At 42.1% G+C, this 18,822-nt stretch overlaps 1 long non-coding RNA gene across 4 annotated transcripts in view; it reads left to right on the top strand.

The window, feature by feature from the left end:
• LOC140628152 (uncharacterized) overlaps positions 1-18,822 on the top strand; it is a 365,765-nt gene that overhangs the window by 58,557 nt on the left and 288,386 nt on the right. For all 4 annotated transcript variants that reach the window (XR_012026535.1, XR_012026537.1, XR_012026534.1 and 1 more), the window contains exon 2: positions 15,088-15,154. This is a non-coding gene — a long non-coding RNA (uncharacterized lncRNA). The remainder of the gene's footprint in view (positions 1-15,087; positions 15,155-18,822) is intronic.

The following is an 18,822-nucleotide window of genomic DNA, read 5'->3' as shown; positions in this document are numbered from 1 at the left end:
GGGTGTAGGATCTATTTGCTGTTTTTTCTCTAGCTCCTTTCTGTGTAAGGTTAGCTTTTGTATTTGAGTTCTTTCCAGTTTTTGAATGGATGCTTGTATTGCGATGTATTTCCCCCTTAGGACTGCTTTTGCTGCATCCCAAAGATTTTGAACGGTTGTATCTTCATTCTCATTAGTTTCCATGAATCTTTTTAATTCTTCCTTAATTTCCTGGTTGACCCTTTTATCTTTTAGCAGGATGGTCCTTAACCTCCATGTGTTTGAGGTCCTTCCAAACTTCTTGTTGTGATTTAGTTCTAATTTCAAGGCATTATGGTCCGAGAATATGCAGGGGACAATCCCAATCTTTTGGTATCGGTTCAGACCCGATTTGTGACCCAGTATGTGGTCTATTCTGGAGAAAGTTCCATGTGCGCTTGAGAAGAATGTGTATTCAGTTGAGTTTGGATGTAAAGTTCTGTAGATATCTGTGAAATCCATCTGGTCCAGTGTATCATTTAAAGCTCTCGTTTCTTTGGAGATGTTTTGCTTAGAAGACCTATCAAGTATAGAAAGAGCTAGATTGAAGTCACCAAGTATAAGTGTATTATTATCTAAGTATTTCTTCACTTTGGTTAATAATTGATTTATATATTTGGCAGCTCCCACATTCGGAGCATATATATTGAGGATTGTTAAGTCCTCTTGTTGAATAGATCCTTTAAGTATGATATAGTGTCCCTCTTCATCTCTCACTACAGTCTTTGGGGTAAATTTTAGTTTATCTGATATAAGGATGGCTACCCCTGCTTTCTTTTGAGGACCATTCGAATGGTAAATGGTTCTCCAACCTTTTATTTTCAGGCTGTAGGTGTCCTTCTGTCTAAAATGAGTCTCTTGTAGACAGCAAATAGATGGGTCCTGCTTTTTTATCCAGTCTGAAACCCTGCGCCTTTTGATGGGGTCATTAAGCCCGTTCACATTCAGAGTTACTATTGAGAGATATGAGTTTAGTGTCATCATGATATCTATTCAGTCTTTGTTTTTGTGGATTGTTCCACTGAACTTCTTCTTAAAGGGGAATTTTAAGAGTCCCCCTTAAAATTTCTTGCAGAGCTGGTTTGGAGGTCACATATTCTTTTAGTTGCTGCCTGTCTTAGAAGCTCTTTATCTCTCCTTCCATTTTGAATGAGAGCCTTGCTGGATAAAGTATTCTTGGTTGCATGTTCTTCTCATTTAGGACCCTGAATATATCCTGCCAGCCCTTTCTGGCCTGCCAGGTCTCTGTGGAGAGGTCTGCTGTTACCCTAATACTCCTCCCCATAAAAGTCAGGGATTTCTTGTCTCTTGCTGCTTTAAGGATCTTCTCTTTATCTTTGGAATTTGCAAGCTTCACAATTAAATGTCGAGGTGTTGAACGGTTTTTATTGATTTTAGGGGGGGATCTCTCTATTTCCTGGATCTGAATGCCTGTTTCCCTTCCCAGATTAGGAAAGTTTTCAGCTAGAATTTGTTCAAATACATATTCTGGCCCTCTGTCCCTTTCGGCCCCTCGGGAACCCCAATTAAACGTAGGTTTTTCTTCCTCAGGCTGTCGTTTATTTCCCTTAATCTATCTTCATGGTCTTTTAATTGTTTGTCTCTTTTTTCCTCAGTTTCCCTCTTTGCTATCAACTTGTCTTCTAGGTCACTCACTCGTTCTTCCACCTCGTTAACCCTCGTCGTTAGGACTTCTAGTTTGGATTGCATCTCATTCAATTGATTTTTAATTTCTGCCTGATTAGCTCTAAATTCTGCAGTCATGAAGTCTCTTGAGTCCTTTATACTTTTTTCTAGAGCCACCAGTAGCTGTATAATAGTGCTTCTGAATTGGCTTTCTGACATTGAATTGTAATCCAGATTTTGTAACTCTGTGGGAGAGAGGACTGTTTCTGATTCTTTCTTTTGAGCTGAGGTTTTCCTTCTAGTCATTTTGCTCAGTGCAGAGTGGCCAAAAGCAAGTTGTATTGGGAAAAAGAGAAAAAGAGAGGAGAGAAAGAAGGAAAGAAAAGAGAAAGAGAAAAAAAAGGGAAGAAAAAGAAAAAAAAACGAAAAAAAAAGAAGAAAAAGAGAAAGAAAAAGAAAGGAGAAAAAAAGGGGGTGGGGGAAGGAAACAAATCAAAAAGCAAAACAAAACAAAAACAAAAACAAAAACAAAAACAAACAAACAAAAAAAGAACCACCGGGGAGTATCTTCTGATTCTGTGTACTTTAAGTCCCTTGGCTTCTCCTGGAAGTTGTCCGTCTAGCTGGTGTTCTGGGGGAGGGGCCTGTTGTGCTGATTCTCAGGTGTTAGCAGTTGGGGGAGCTGCTGTGCCCCTGCCTGGTGCAGGGCTCAGTGGGGGTTGTTTACCCCGTGAGGCCGCAGGAGGAACAGCCCCAGTGGCGGGGCAGCTCTGGAAACCTGGATTCAGCTCCGGCAGGAACTCCGTCTGCAGGGCCTGGAGGCTCCGGGGCGGGGCCGCTGATCTGCTCAGCTCGGGGCAGGAGCATCCTCGCTGTCCTGGGCCCTCCCGGCCTCTGCCTGTCCCGGGGGAGGCGGGATCCTGGGCTGTGTCCCGGCGCCCTGTGCTCCGGAGCCTGCGCTGGTGGATTCGCGCTCCCGGGCCGCGCAGCCCCTTCCGCGGAGCTGCCGCCCAAGCCCCTCCGAGCTGCTCCTGGAACCGCGCAGGCCCCTCTGCACGGAGCCTCTTCCTCTGCCCGAGCCCCTCCGAGCTGCTCCCGGGGCCGCGCAGCCCCCTCCGCGGAGCCGCCGCCCGAGCCCCCCGAGCTGCTCCGGGTCCCGCCGTGCGCGCTGCAGCCCTTAGGGAGCTCGGCGCACTCTCCCGGGGCGCAGGTGCCTGTTACTGTCCCCGGGAGCCCGAGGGCATCCCCGCCCTCCTGGGTCCTGCTCCACCTCCCTGGAGCCCCTTTCCGCCCGGGAAGGTCGGTGCAGCTCCTGCTCCTCCGGGACGGGGCTCTCCTGTCCTGGGGACACTCGCCCCGGCCTCAGCCCGGCTCCTCGCGGGGCCCCTCCCCCTTGGAGGCCTTTGTTCCTTTATTTCTTTTTCCCCGTCTTCCTACCTTGATAGATGCGCGAACTCTTCTCACTGTAGCATTCCAGCTGGTTTCTCTTTGAATCTCAGGCCGAATTCATAGATTTTCAGGATAATTTGAAGGTTTTCTAGGTAGTTTGGTGGAGACAGGTGATTTGGGGGCCCTGCTCTTCCGCCATCTTGCTCCTCCCCCGGAGCTATGTTTATGCCATGCTTACCACAAGTATGCATATATTCTTTCAAATTAGTTTTTTTGTTTTCTTTGGTAGATATTCAGAAGCAGAACTCCTGGATCATGTGGTATTTCTATTTTTACTTTTTCGGAGGAAACTTCATACTGTTTTTCACAGTGGCTGTACTGATTTGTATTCTTACCAGCAGTGCCTGAAGGTTCCCTTTTCTCCACATCTTTGGCAATACTTGTTATTTCTTGTCTTTTTGATGCTAGCCATTCTGACTGGTGTGCAGTGATATTTCATTGTGTGTTTTTTAAAGATTTTATTTATTTATTCATGAGAGACACAGAAAGAGAGAGGCAGAGCCATAGGCAGAGGGAGAAGCAGGCCTCCAGGGACTCAATCTGGGTACTCCAGGATCACGCCCTGAGCTGAAGGCAGACGCTCAACTGCTGAGCCACCCAGGCGTCCCTTCATTGTGGTTTTGATTTACATTTCCCTAATGATTAGTGGTGTTGAGCATCTTTTCATGTGTCTGTTGGCCATCTATATGCCTTTTTGGAAAAATGTATTCAGGTCCTCTGCCCATTTAATTTTTTTTTTTACTTGAGTATAGTTGACACAATGTTTCTTTAGTGCCAGGTGTACAACATAGAGATTCAACTTCTTTATATGTTATGCCATGCTTACCACAAGTATAGCGACCATCTGTCACCATACAACACTATTACAATATCACTGACTATATTCTCTATGCTGTGCCTTTTATTTCCATGACTTATTCATCAGATTGTTTTTTGGTGTTGAGTTGTATGAGTTCTTTGTGTATTTTGGTTTTTTAAAAGATTTTATTTATTTGAGAGAGAGAGCGAGAGCAAGTGCAAGCTAAAGGAAAGGCAAAGGGAGAGAATCTTTTTTAAAAAAAGATTTTATTTATTTATTCATGAGAGACACAGAAAGAGAGGCAGAGGGAGAAGCAGGCTCCATGCAGGGAGCCTGATATGGGACTCAATCCCGGGACCTGGGATCACACCCTAAGCTGAAGCCAGATGCTCAACTGCTGAGCCACCCAGGCATCCCGAGAAAGAGAATCTTAAGCAGGCTCCACTCTCAGTGCAGAGCTGGACATTGGGCTCTATCTCACCACCCTGAGATTGTGACCTGAACCGAAATCAAGATTTGGCTGCTTAACTGACTGAACTACCCAGGCACCCTGTTTGTAGATTTTGTATATTAACCCCTTATTGAGTATGTCATTTATAAATATCTTTTTCCATATGGCAGGTTGCCTTTTCATTTCACTGATAGCTTCCTTTGCTGTGTGTGTTCACTATTTTAAAAACTGGAAACATCAATAAAAAATATTGCTCAGAAACACACCACCCAGAGATAGTCAAATTAGCATTTAAGGTGAATATCCATCCTGGTTTTGAGAAATCAAAAAATATATATTAAATATATTTAATTGTATTTATTTAAGAGAGAGGGAGAGAGCATAAGCATGAGCAGAGGGAGGGGCAGAGGGAGAAGCAGACTTCCCAGTGAGCAAGGAGCCCAATGTGCGGCTCGATCCCAGGATCATGACCTGAGCCGAAGGCAGACGCTTAACCACCTGAGACACCCAGATGCCTCTCTATATATTTTTAATACAACTGATACCCTAGAAGGTTGAAATTTAAGAATAGTTTTCCCTTAACATCATTCAGCACATAGACTTTTGAAGATGAAAGGAATTAGGAAGAGAAAACTGAGATCCAGGGATTGGAAATGATTTGCTCAAGGCAGGGCAGAGCCAGACTGTAGACTTCTGCTGCGGAGTCTAGACAGATTTTTTGCTCTCTCTTCATTGTGCTGTCCATCATTGGAGGTCAGTTAACTTTGGGATTTAATTGGATATCTTTTTCCTTAAAATATCTTTCTCTTTTCCTGTCAAGTATGCTTAAGAGAAATTTGCTGGAAATTAGGGGGAGAGGGAATTTGGTTAACACACTGTTTAAGCCCTAATATCATCTGTTCATTCAAAACAGCTTTTGAGAATCTGGTTAGTTAGATTTTTTTTTTCTGGCTCACTTTTTTTTTCCCCTCAGAAATGTGGATTGGAAGGTCAGACATAGTGCTAGTGAGTGAAATAGGCTTAATTGCTTTATAACATGCTTTTAATTTAATGTTCAACAAAGGCCAGTTACCCTACACGCAAATCAATAAACAAGCAACCAAGCTGATTCTCAGGCAACAAAAAACACTGCTACTGGCCTGGTTTCCTAAGCACAGTCTAATGCAATTTGAGATAACCTTGAAGCTTTACACAAGTCTTATTGAAATAGCTATTTTGAAATAGTTTGGAGCGGCCTGTAAGTGATTTCAGGTAGTTTATAAATTGTGTCAGACATCTCAAAGTGCCTTTCCAAATTCTGACCGTGTTTAGCAAGAGTTGAAGATCAAGCTCAGAAATACGTGGGTGGGTAATAACAAAGACGGTGGGAAGGACTAAAACTGTGTGGTTTAAGGGGCACCTGGAAGGCTTTCTTGTCCAAAAAGCTCTTCCTCATCATATGTCAAGTGCCTGAAATTCTTTCATTATCGGCTCGAGCCATGCGACTAAGCAACTGCTTTAGTGGGGATTAGTTATGGGAGCCTAGGTGAGGAGACCCAGAGGGGGCACAATGGCTGTGAAGGGCAGGTGGCTTCAGTAGGTGGTCCCCTCAGGTTCTTTCCAGCCTTGTGGAGACAAAGGTGTAGTGGCTTTTGTCTAAAGTTTATTTTCCTTCTAAATACAGTTTGCTTCTAAAACAGATGACATCTTTCTTTCCAGTGGAGGTTCACTTTGTTTAACACGCAGTTCTCACATACTATGTAAAAATGTGATGCTTGTAACTCACATTGTTCAAATGTACTGCTCCACAAGTCCAGTTTTGGATTTGAGTTTGCTTAAAGTGAGAACTATCTTAAAATTTAAAAAATGAATGCATTTTAGTTAAAGAGAATATTCTTATCCCCATCTGAATGACATATATTTCAAAACTTTTATTATTATTATTTTTAAAGATTTTATTTATTTATGCATGAGAGACACAGAGAGAGGGAGAGAGAGGCAGAGACACAGGCAGAGGGAGAAGCAGGCTCCATGCAAGAAGCCTGACGTGGGACTCAATCCTGGGACTCCAGGATTACACCCTGGGCCGAAGGCAGGTGCCAAACCACTGAGAAACCGAGGGATTCCCTATTTCAAAAGTTTTAAATTGTCCTCCTAAATCCTTAAAGCATCAGAACAAAATCTATCCTTACAGCAGTGATAACAGCTGTGTCCTAAGACTCACCTTCAATAGTGAGAAAGTAGTGTCACCATCCAAAGCATTAGGATGTGACCTGTACTCTGTTATAACTGCATTTTAATAATGTACATCCTTCCATATCTGTCTTCACTCAACTTTTTTTTAAAGATTTTATTTGTTTTCTCATGAGAGACAGAGAGAGAGGGGCAGAGACACAGGCAGAGGGAGAAGCAGGCTCCCCACAGAGAGCCTGATGAGGGACTTGATCCCAGGACCCCAGGTTCACAACCTGAGCTAAAGGCAGATGCTCAACTACTGACCCACCCAGGTGCCCCTCTTCACCCAACTTTGATGTTTCCTTACATTGTGAAGGCATGGATTTTAAATGATGCATTAAAAAATGGAATCCTATGGCAACTTTGCAATACATTTGCAATTTTTCTCCATTTACGAAAATAATATTTTATGTATTTCAGTAAACTTTCATGTTGACTATGCAGAAAAAGTCACATATACATATCCTTATATATGTTAGACTTTTTATTTTAAAATTATTTCATTGCTGTGTAAAAAATAATAAAGCAAGAACAAAATAAAAAAATAATGAGTTGGGGTGCCTGGGTGGCTCAGTTGGTTAAGCATCTGCCTTTGGCTCAGTCGTGGACCCGGGGTCCTGGGATGGAGCCCCTCATTAGGCTCTTTGCTCAGCGGGGAGCCTGCTTCTCTCTTTCCCTCTGCCTGCCACTCTCTGCTTGTGTTCTCTCTCTCTCTGTGTGTGTCAAATAGATGAATAAAATCTTTTTAAAAAAGAGAAAAAAAGGAATGCCTGGGTGGCTCAGTTCTTTGAGCATCTGCCTTTGGTTCAGGGTGTGATCCCGGGGTCCTGGGATTGAGTCCCACAGGAGCCTGCTTCTTCCTCTGCCTGTGTCTCTGCCTCTCTCTCTGTCTCTCATGAATAAAGAAATAAAATCTTTTTTTAAAAAATTTTTACCTATTTATTCATGAGAGACACAGAGAGAGACAGAGAAGCAGAGACACAGGCAGAGGGAGAAGCAGGCTCCATGCAGGGAGCCCAATGTGGGACTCGATCCCGGGACTCCAGGACCATGCCCTGGGCCAAAGGCAGGTGCTAAACCGCTGAGCCACCCAGGGATCCCCAATAAATAAAATCTTTTAAAAGAGAGAGAGAGATAAAAGGGGCACCAGGGTGGCTCAGTTGGTTGAGCGTCTGCTTTTGGCTCAAGTCGTGGTCCAGGGGTCCTGGGATGGAGCCTGACTTTGGGCTCTCTCCTCGACAGAAGGCCTGCTTTTCTCTCTCCCTTCTCCTGCCAGTCCCCCTGCTTGTGCTCATGCTCTCTCTCTCTCTCTCTCAAATAAGTAGGTAAAATCTTTAAAAAAGAGAGAGAAAATATGAGTTACAATCTAAATATGTTCATAATGTCTGATAGTGCAGATTTAAACTAATAATGAAGATAGGCAGAATGAACTACTTTAAGAAAATGAATATAAGAATAGTGAATGTGCCAGTAAGGTGCTTGTGGTAGTTGAAATTATGCCATTTGTAGACCATTAACCAAGATGCTGTGTTAGAACAGTGACATTGTGGGTTCTGTTTCCCCTCTGCTTTCTGAGTTTTCTTTTAATGCTGTTAGAACTTTTTTTTTAAGATTTTATTTATTCATGAGAAACAGAGAGAGAGAGAGAGAGGCAGAGACACAGACAGCGGGAGAAGCAGAGGGAGAAGCAGGCTCCATGCAGGGAGCCCGATGTAGGACTCGATCCCGAGTCTCCAGGATCAGGCCCTGGGCCGAAGGCAGCGCTAAACCGCTGAGCCACCCAGGCTGGCCCTGTTAAAACATTTTTGTCAGTAGCTATACTTGTATGTATGTATGTATATCCTACTTTGATTAATAAGGATACAATGATATTGTTTCTGCAAATTATAATTTTAAAAAATTGTCAGCAGGGAGACATTATGATGCAGTTGAATGAGGACTAGTTTGAGAAATCTGGGGACCTAGATTTTAATCCCAGCTCTGCTACCATGGTCAAGTGATATCCCCATTCTGTGCCTCAGTTTCTCCATGGATAAAATGAAGAGGATGGGCAAGATGGTCTTCAAGGTCTCTTTTTCAGCCCTCAGTTCTTTTTTCTGTACACGTATTTATTTTTATTTTTTTTGAAGATTTTATTTATTTATTCATAGAGACACACACAGAGAGAGAGAGAGAGGCAGAGACACAGGCAGAGGGAGTGTTGTGCCCAAGATTGCGAATCCGAGAAACCACCGAGGAGCCGACACCGATGCAAACACACGAGGGTTTATTTACAAGCTCGAGCTTGGGTCCAAGTGTACCTGACACAGCGGAGCAGGGACTTGGACCCCGAGAGGCGTAGCAGCTTTATAGGGGCCAGTGGCCCATGGGATACACAGAAAGTTGCACAGTCATGTTGGTCCACACGCAGGTGGCCGATTGAATTACATTTTACCCTATAGTATCCATTTGAGCTGGCCCATTATTTGGTCAGAATTGGCGGCAGTTTTGGCGGGCACAAAGCAGGGTTACATTGTTATGAGCCGATTTCCGATTAGGGGATTAGGGTGTGCCCAGCGGCTCGACTAGGGTGGGGCAGCGCCTTAAGCAATAAGCAGGTCATGTGGGGGTCATACAGGAGGTGGCAGGTGTAGCACAAAATGGAATCAGTTCTGCTCTGCTTGTCCAGGGGTAGGGGATTTTTGTTAAATTTCCTGGGTCCCACAGGAGAAGCAGGCTCCATGCAGGGAGCCCGACGTGGGACTCGATTCCGGGTCTCTAGGATCACACCCCGGGCTGCAAGCAGCGTTCAACCACTGAGCCACCGGGGCTGCCCTCTGTACATGTATTTAATGATCACTCAAAATACTTAAGATTTTAAAAGGTCAATATAAGTTTAAAGACTGTCTCTACCAGAATTTTTTTAAGATTTTTAATTTATTTATTCATGAGAGACACACAGAGACAGAGAGGCAGAGACATAGGCAGAAGGAGAAGCAGGTTCCCTGCGGGGAGCCTGATGCAAGACTCGATCCCAGGACCCCAGGATCATGCCCTGAGCAGACATTCGACTGCTGAGCCACCCAGGCGTCCCTACCAGACTTTTTGTTTGTTTGAGTTGGAGCAGGAAACTTAATGCCATCTTTCTTACAGCTAATGCAGCCATGCCAGAGCAGCTCTGACAATAGGCAAATACCATAGTGGAAAGAAACAATTGGTTAGGGCCTTCTGTTTATTGCACATACCCACTGAAGAAACAATTGGTTAGGGCCTTCTGTTTATTGCACATACCCACTGTTTATTCCCATAACACTGCAGAAACAGACCAGCAAAGAGGGCAAAGGGGACCCATGTGTAAACATCAGCAAGCATTTGCTCATAGAAGAAGAGGGACGTGGGACTGGGCGTGTGACTAGATAAATTCCACATAAAAGCTGCCTTCTTTGTCAGTAGTATGAAAGGTGTGGGCTTTCAGCCCCAGTGCTGACACTGAGAAACTTATCTGGGTTTAACTGCTGGGAGAAGGTAGATAGAAACCTTTCATTTACGGATAATAATATATTTTTTAAAGATTTATTTATTTATTTATTTATCTGAGGGAGAGAGAAAGAGCAAGCATAAGCAGGAGGAAGGACAGAGGGAGAGGGAGAAGCAGACTCCCCACTCAGCAGGGAGCCTGATGTGGGTCTTGATACTAGAACCCCGGGATCATGACCTGAGCTGAAGGCAGATGCTTCATTGACTGAGACACCCAGGTGCCCCTAAGGATAATAATATTAAAGTTGGTTCTCTGTAGTCAAATTCTAAAATTTAGGTGGATGGGCACCTGTGTGGCTCAGTTGGTTAAGCATCTGACTCTTGATTTTGGCTCAGGTCATGATCCCTGAGTTGTGGCATGGAGCCCCATGTTGGGCTTCACACCTAGTGTGGAGCCTGCTTAAGATTCTCTTTCTTTCTTTCCCTCTGCCCCTCACTCCCCTCACATGCATGCTCTCTCTCTAAAAGAAATTAAGTTAAAAAAAATAAATAAAATTCAGGTGGAAAAAAATGACAAAGTGTGCTATAAACTGAGTATGGTAATCACATTTGAACTCCTTTCATCGATGAAGAAAGGGTTTATATTTGACTTTTTAAAATTCTAAGTGCCTTTAAACAGATGGGGTCAATTGTTTTTAACTTTCTATTTTGATATAATTTCAAACTTAAAGAAGGGTTGTGATAATAGTAAAAGAACCCCTCTGTATCCTTTTCCAAGGTTTTCCAGTTATATACATCTTCCCCCTGTGTTAATCCAGATCCTCTGAAAAGCAGATGTTAATGAAGGATTAAATGTGCAAGAATTTTATTAAGGGAAATGCCTGTATGAAAGGAAATAAGGAAGGATCTTGGAAAGTCTGAGAGTGTCATCAGACTGCAATGCAATTCTGACTCTGGATGGAGACTAGGAGAAAAATTTGAGTCAAAATTATAGATTACTGTCTGAGCTGAGAAATTCCCTCCCTTTAGGGAGTCTTTGAGCCAAAGTCAGTTGACAAAGGAGTTCTGCTCACTTGGTCCCACTAAGTCATCATTGATAGTGGCCAGTGGGAGGTGTGGCCTTGGTACAACAACCTCCCATGGATTAAAAGTATAGCCGCTGAGGCCCTTAGTTAATTATGTTCCCTGTAGTAGGACGTCTGTGAGGTACACTCCTTTATTTTTTTGTTTTTTATTTTTATTTTTTGTATATTTTTTATTAGAGTTCGATTTGCCAACATATAGCATAACACCCAGTGCTCATCCCATCAAGTGCCCCCCTCAGTGCCTGTCACCCTGTCACCCTATCCCCCTGCCCAACTCCCCTTCCACTACCCCTTGTTTGTTTCCCAGGGTTAGGAGTCTCTCATGCTTTGTCACCCTCTCTGATTTTTCCCACTCATTTTCTCTCCTTTCCCCTATAATCCCTTTCACTATTTTTTATATTCCCCATATGAGTGAAACCATGTAATGATTGTCCTTCTCTGATTGACTTATTTCACTCAGCATAATACCCTCCGGTTCCATTCACATCGAAGCAAATGGTGGGTATTTGTCATTTCTGATGGCTGAGGAATATTCCATTGCATATATAGACCACATCTTCCTTATCCATTCATCTTTCGATGGACACCGAGGCTCCTTCCAAAGCTTGGCTTTTGTGGACATTGCTGCTATAAACATTGGGGTGCAGGTGTCCTGCCATTTCACTGCATCTGTATCTTTGGGGGTAAATCTCCAGCAGTGCAATTGCTGGGTCGTAGGGCAGATCTATTTTTAACTCTTTGAGGAACCTCCACACAGTTTTCCAGAGTGGCTGCACCAGTTCACATTCCCACCAACAGTGTATGAGGGTTCCCTTTTCTCCACATCCTCTCCAACATTTGTTGTTTCCTGCCTTGTTAATTTTCCCCATTCTCACTGGTGTGAGGTGGTATCTCATGGTGCTGTTGATTTGTATTTCCCTGATGGCAAGTGATGCGGAGCATTCTCTCATGTGCTTGTTAACCATGTCTATGTCTTCTTTGGTGAAATTTCTTTTCATGTCTTTTGCCCATTTCATACTGTGTCCTTAAAATAAGCTAGAAAATACAAAATATTATTAAGAAAATCATGAGAAGGGAAAATACATTTATAGTACTGCACTATATTGACGTTGTATGTTTATGTTTTGTGTTTACAATATGAATCATATGTCAGTACCTACATCAGTATTGGCTATTTTTTTAAAGATTTATTTATTCAAAAGAGAGAGAGAGACTATGTGTGGGCAAGTGGGGGGAGGGGCAAAGAGAGGAGAGAAGCAGACTCCCCGCTGAGCACAGAGCCTGATGCAGGGCTCAATTCCAAGACCCTGAGACCATGACTTGAGCCGAAATCGAGTGGGATACCCAACTGACTGAGTCACTCAGGCACCCCAATATTGTCTTATATGATGCAAAACACTGTAGATATTATATATATTAGTAACACTGCACATTCAAAATGAAAAGATAATATGAAAAAGAAATTTGTATTTTTTTAAAGATTTTATTTATTTATTTATTCATGAGAGACACACACACAGAGAGGGAGAGAGAGGCAGAGACACAGGCAGAGGGAGAAGCAAGCTCCATGTAGGGAGTCTGATGTGGTACTCGATCCTGGGTCTCCAGGATCATGCCCTGGGCTGAAGGCGGCGCTAAACCGCTGAGCCACCTGGGCTGCCCAGAAATTTGTATTTTTTTTACTGGTATAATTATTCATTCATCAACAATGAAGCAGCAGCAGTATTATTGCTTTCTGGTAGCCTAATGTAATTGGTACAGTTGCTTCATGGCAGCCTAGCCTATACATTAATGAGTGAATCATTATAAAATTTTTATGACAAATAAAAATGACCATTATAGTCATAGTCATAATATAGTAGTGGAAACACTGTTACATTTTAAAATAAAGCCACTTTGGTAGTTTTTTCGATTATGAGACATATTGTACAGTAATATAATTCTTTGAAAGCAAAGTTACAAAACAATAAGCAAAATAACATTAATTTTCTGTTAAATATGACTCACCTTATGCCTATGTAAGGATACATACAGGTCTTGCACATGATATTCCACATGAAAACTGCCATGCAGTTATTAGATTTTTCATATGAAGACACACAAATACAACAGATAAGTTTATTAACTATACAGCCTGATGATTATTTACTATTCGTTCAGTGGAAATGAATCATTATAAAGGTCTTCATCCTTGTCATCTTCATGTTAAGAAGGCTGAAGAAAGTAGAAAGAGGAGGGGTTGGTCTTGCTAGCTCAGGAGTGGCAGAGGTGGAGGTAGAAGGGGAGGCAGGATAGGCAATCATTTGGTGTAACTTTATGGAAGTATATTGTGATTTCTTTTTTTTTAAGATTTCATTTATTTATTCATGAGAGACACACAGAAAGAGGCAGAGACACGGGCAGAGGGAGAAGCAGGCTTCTGCGGGGGAACCCAATGTGGGACTCAATCCCAGGATCCCGGGATCACACCCTGAGCCAAAGGCAGATGCTCAACCACTGAGCCACCCAGGTGTCCCTTTTTTCTGTTTTTTAAAAAAAAGCCTGATGCAGGGCTTGATCCCAGGACCCCGAGATCATGACCTGAGCTGAAGGTAGATGCTTAATCAACTGAGCCACCCAGACACCCCATCCTTCCAGACTTTCATGGTGTTCTCTCTATTGGGGTTCTCTTCCATACAATTGAAAATCCTTTTCACAGAGTACTATGTATAATGAGCCTTAAAGATCTGTACAAACCCCTGGTCTAGAGGCTGAATTAAAGACATTGTGTTTGGGGGCAAGTAGGCAACTTCGATGCCTTTGGTGTTGAAATCATGGGGTTTTCTGAGTGGTCAGAAGCATCGTCCAATATCAAAAGAACTTTAAAAGGAGTCCCTTACTGGCAGGGTACTTCCTAACTTGAGGGACAAAGCATCAGTGGAACCAATCCAGAAAAGGGGTTCTCATTGTCCAGCCCTTCTTGTTGTACAACAAAAAGATTGGCAGCTAGTGTGTATCTTTTCCCTTCAAGGCTTGGGGGTTAGCAGCTTTATAGATAAGGGCTGTCCTGATCATAAACCTGATTGTGTTTAAACAAAACAGTAGAGTTAGTCTGTCCCTTCCTGCTTTAAATCCCATTGCTTGATTCTCTTTCTTACTAATAAATGTCCTTTGTGTCATTTTTTTTTCCAAAACAGAACACTTTACTCTGCATTTAAAACCAGGTCAGGAAGCTATCGTTTCTCCTCAATGATGTTCTTAAAGGTGTCTGGGAACGTGTGCTGCCTCTTGGCTGGAGACACCGATTCTCCTGTTATCTTCACACTTTTTAAGCCAAACCTCTTTCTAAAATTATCAAACCATCCTTTGCTGGCATTAAATTCTCCAGCTTTAGATCCTCCACTTTCCTTTTGCTTTAAGTTGTCCTAATGACTGTTTTTTCTTGAATCCTATTAGAGTCTATAGGTATGCCTTTCTTGTAACAATCCTGCACCCACATAAAAGCTATATATTCTTTTTTTAAATAAAGATTTTATTTTTAAGCAACCTCTGCACTCAGTGTGGGGCTTCTTCCAACCCTGAGATCAAGAGTCACATGCTCTACCAACGGAGCCAGCCAGACGCCCCAAAAGCTGCAATTTTTTTTTAAAGTGGGCCATTTTACCTATTATGTATGTATGAGGAGTTTTTTTTTTAATTTTTATTTATTTATGATAGTCACACAGAGAGAGAGAGAGAGAGAGGCAGAGACACAGGCAGAGGGAGAAGCAGGCTCCATGCACCGGGAGCCCGACGTGGGACTCGATCCTGGGTCCCCAGGATCACGCCCTGGGCCAAAGGCAGGCGCCAAACCGCTGCGCCACCCAGGGATCCCAAAAGCTGCATTTTTGACACAAATTAAAAAGTTATTTCAGAAGAAGTGCAAAGTTTTCATGCCTGTTGTCATAGCTGCAGTGATGACTTCACAAATTTCCTTTACTTGCTTCCTTTTTTTTTTTTTTTTTTTACAGTCGTCCTTATGCTAGATTCATTTATGTTGAAATGGCGGGCCATGGCAGCGGCAGACCTCAATTTATGGTATGTATCAAGCAATTAAACTTTTTCTTGTTATGTCATGACTTTTCTCTGCTTCTAGCAGCACTAGTGGCATTTTGTATGGGTCCCATGGTGTTATTTAAGGTTTATGGTATTGTACTAAACATGATGGAAAATACATGAGAACTGTGAAAGATCACTTAATTTTTTAAGATTTCATTTATCTATTAGAGAGAGAGAGAGAGAAAACAGGTACACACCAGTGTGGGGGAGGGGCAGAGGGAGAAGCAGACTTCCTGCTGAGTGGGGAGCGCCATTCAGGCTGATCCCAGGACCCCGGGATCACAACCATTGCCAAAGGCAGTTACTTAACTGATTGAGCCACCCAGGTGCCCCAAGAGATCACTTTTTACTGCTATATACAATTTACTGGAAAGACAAATTGCTCATGTAGAGATAATTAGTGTCACATGGCATTTTAAGCATACACTCAAAACATTTAAGGTCGGGATCCCTGGGTGGCGCAGCGGTTTAGCGCCTGCCTTTGGCCCAGGGCGTGATCCTAGAGACCCAGGATCGAGTCCCACGTCGGGCTCCTGGTGCATGGAGCCTGCTTCTGTCTCTGCCTCTCTCTCTCTGTGTGACTATCATAAATAAATAAAGATAAAAAAAAACATTTGAGGTCACCACAATAGCAACAGGAGGTGACTATGAAATTATTACAGTAGTACAGCATGTAGTACTGTGAATTTTTTTAAAGATTTTATTTATTTATTCATGAGACAGACACACACACACACACACACACACACACAGAGGCAGAGACACAGGCAGAGGGAAAAGCAGACTCCAAGCAGGGAGCCTGATGCAGGACTCAATCCTGGGTCTCCAGGATCACGCCCTGGGCCGAAGGCAGGCGCCAAACTGCTGAGCCACCCAGGCTGCCCAGTACTGTGAATTTTATGCAGTTACAATTTAATACTGCTTCTTAATAAACATAGTGTTACATTTGTTTCAGGTGTACAATATAACGATTCAACATTTCTATACATTACTCACTGTTCAATAAGTATACTTTTAATCACCTATATCTGTTTCACTCTTCCCCCACCTTTCTTAATTTTTTCTGCGAGTTTCTTCAAATTGACACAAATCTCCAGAAAAATTTTCAGTATATTTATTGAAAAGAAATTCATGTGTAAGTGGACCCATGCGGTTCAAACCCTTGTTATTCAAGAATCAACTGTATTCTCTATGCTATACATTACATTCCCATGATTTATTTATTTTTTATCTGGAAGTTTGTACCTCTTGATGTCCTTCACTTATTTTGCCCACCCCCAGCCCCCTCCCCACTCTGGTAGTCAACAGTTTTTTTTGTCTGAGTCTGCTTCTGTTTTGTTTTGTTTACTTGTTTCTTTTATTTATTAGATTCCATATGTAAGTGAAATCATACAGTATTTGTCTTTCTTTGACTTACTTAGCATAATATTCTCTAGGTCCATATCCATGTTGTCACAAATGGCAAGATTTCATTCTTTATTGGAGGTGTGTAATATTCCAGTGTGTGTGTGTGTGTGTGTGTGTGTGTGTCCCACATCTACTTTATCCATTCATCTATTGATAGAGACTTAGGTTGTTTCCATAGCTTGGTTATTGTTAATGATGCTGCAGTGAACATAGAGGTGCATATATCTCTTCATATTGGTGTTTTTGTTTTCTTCAGATAGATACCCAGAAGTGGAATTGCCAGATCATATGATAGTTATTTTTTAACTATTTGAGGAAGCTCCATACTGTTTTTTTAAAAAATATTTTATTTATTTATTCATGAGAGACATACAGAGAGAGGGAGAGGCAGAGACACAGGCAGAGGGAGAAGCAGGCCCCATGCTGGGAGCTCGACGTGGGACTCCATCCCGGGTCCCCAGGATCATGTCCTGGGCTGAAGGCGGTGCTAAACCGCTGAGCCACCTGGGCTGCCCTCCATACTGTTTTTCATAGTGGCTGCATCACTTTATATTCCCACCAACAGTGTGGGAGCGTTGCCTTTTCTCCACATTTTTGTCAACACTAGTTATTTTTTCTATTTTTGATAACAGCCAATCTGACAGGTGTGAGGTGATAGCTCATTGTGGTTTTGATTTGCGTTTCTCTGGTGATTAGTGATATTGAGCATCTTTTCATGTGCCTGCTGGCCATCTGTATATCTTCTTGGAAAAATGTCTATTCATGTCCTCTGCCCATTTTTAATTGGATTGTTCTTTTGATATTAAGCTGTTTAAGTTCTTTATATATTTTATATATGAACCTCTTATTGGATGTGTGACTTGCAAATACGCTTTCCCATTCAGTAGGTTGTGTTTTCATTTCATTGATGGTTTCTTTTGCTGTGGAGAAGCTTTTTAGTTTAACGTAATCCCATTTATTTTAGCTTTTGTTACCCTTGCCTGAGGAGACTGGTCCAAAAAATATTGTTGAGACTGATGTCAAAGAGCTCACTGCCTTTGTTTTCTTTTAGGAGTTTTATAGTGTCAGGTCTTACATTCAAATCTTTAGTCTATTTTAGTTTATTATTTTTTTTACATGGTATAAGATAGTGGTCCAGTTTCATTCTTCTGCATGTACTGTCCGATATTCCCAACACCATTTATTGAAGAGGCAGCCTTTCTTCCATTGTATATTCTTGCCTTCTTTGTCATAGATTAATTGACCATATATGCTTGGGTTTTTTCTGGGCTCTCTATTCTATTCCGTTGATTTATGTGTCTGTTTTACATTATTTCATAAAGTGAGAGAGAGTCAAAGCAAAAAAAAAGTAAAACGGTAACATCCAGTTAATTAGGTGGTATGATTATAGGTGGCTATTTTTCCATTTGCAGCATTTTTCTGTATGTCTGAAATATAATTAATTTGTAAATGTAACGTCTATAAAATGTTTCTAAACTGGAATACTGGAATACATTATACAAATGTTAGACTATTACTATTATTAATATAAATACTGCCATTATTCAGGCAGTATATGGACATACCTTGATGTAATAAGTCAGGAGACAGCCAAGGTGTAATGCAGGTACATAGTTCTAATGTTCTAATTTCCAGTCAGCTATTTCTTTAATCACATGTGGATAATGAAGGGTGATTGAGCAAAAAATAAAATGGTCCCAACCTGGAAAATTTCACTTAATGCTGGAAGTAGCAATGGAGAAAACTTGAAGATCAAACAAACACCAATACAATTTTCCATCCTTAAAGTCTGGCTCAGCTCTCTCCTCCTCTATGAGCCCTTTGCTGACCACCCTTCATCCCAGTCAGAATATGCTTTCCTATACTCTTGCAGCATTTCATCACATTACCTTTTTGTGAGTTCATCTCCCCCACTGGACTATGAAACTGAAAGCAAGAATATTTCTATTTCACCTCTTATATCCCCTGCTGAGAAGATCCTTCCTCACCCATATTTTAAGCCTCAGGTCAGGTATCTCCCCTTGTTGAGGAAGTATTTCCTGGCTCACCTAATTTAGGTTAATCCTCCTCCTCTGTGTTCCCATATAACCTTATGCTGACTTCTGCCTCAGTGTGTATTACACTGAATTATTATCCCATGTTTATCTTTCTCTCCATGGAGACTCTGAGCTCCTTGAGGTTAGGAACTGTGTCCTCAAGTGTCCAGCAAAGGGATTGGCCCTTTCAATAATGGCATATTG

The sequence above is a fragment of the Canis lupus genome, chromosome X, assembly GCF_048164855.1.
Source record: "Canis lupus baileyi chromosome X, mCanLup2.hap1, whole genome shotgun sequence".
In the NCBI taxonomy this organism is placed as follows: Eukaryota; Metazoa; Chordata; class Mammalia; order Carnivora; family Canidae; genus Canis; species Canis lupus.
This window is presented reverse-complemented; position numbering and strand designations above follow the sequence as displayed.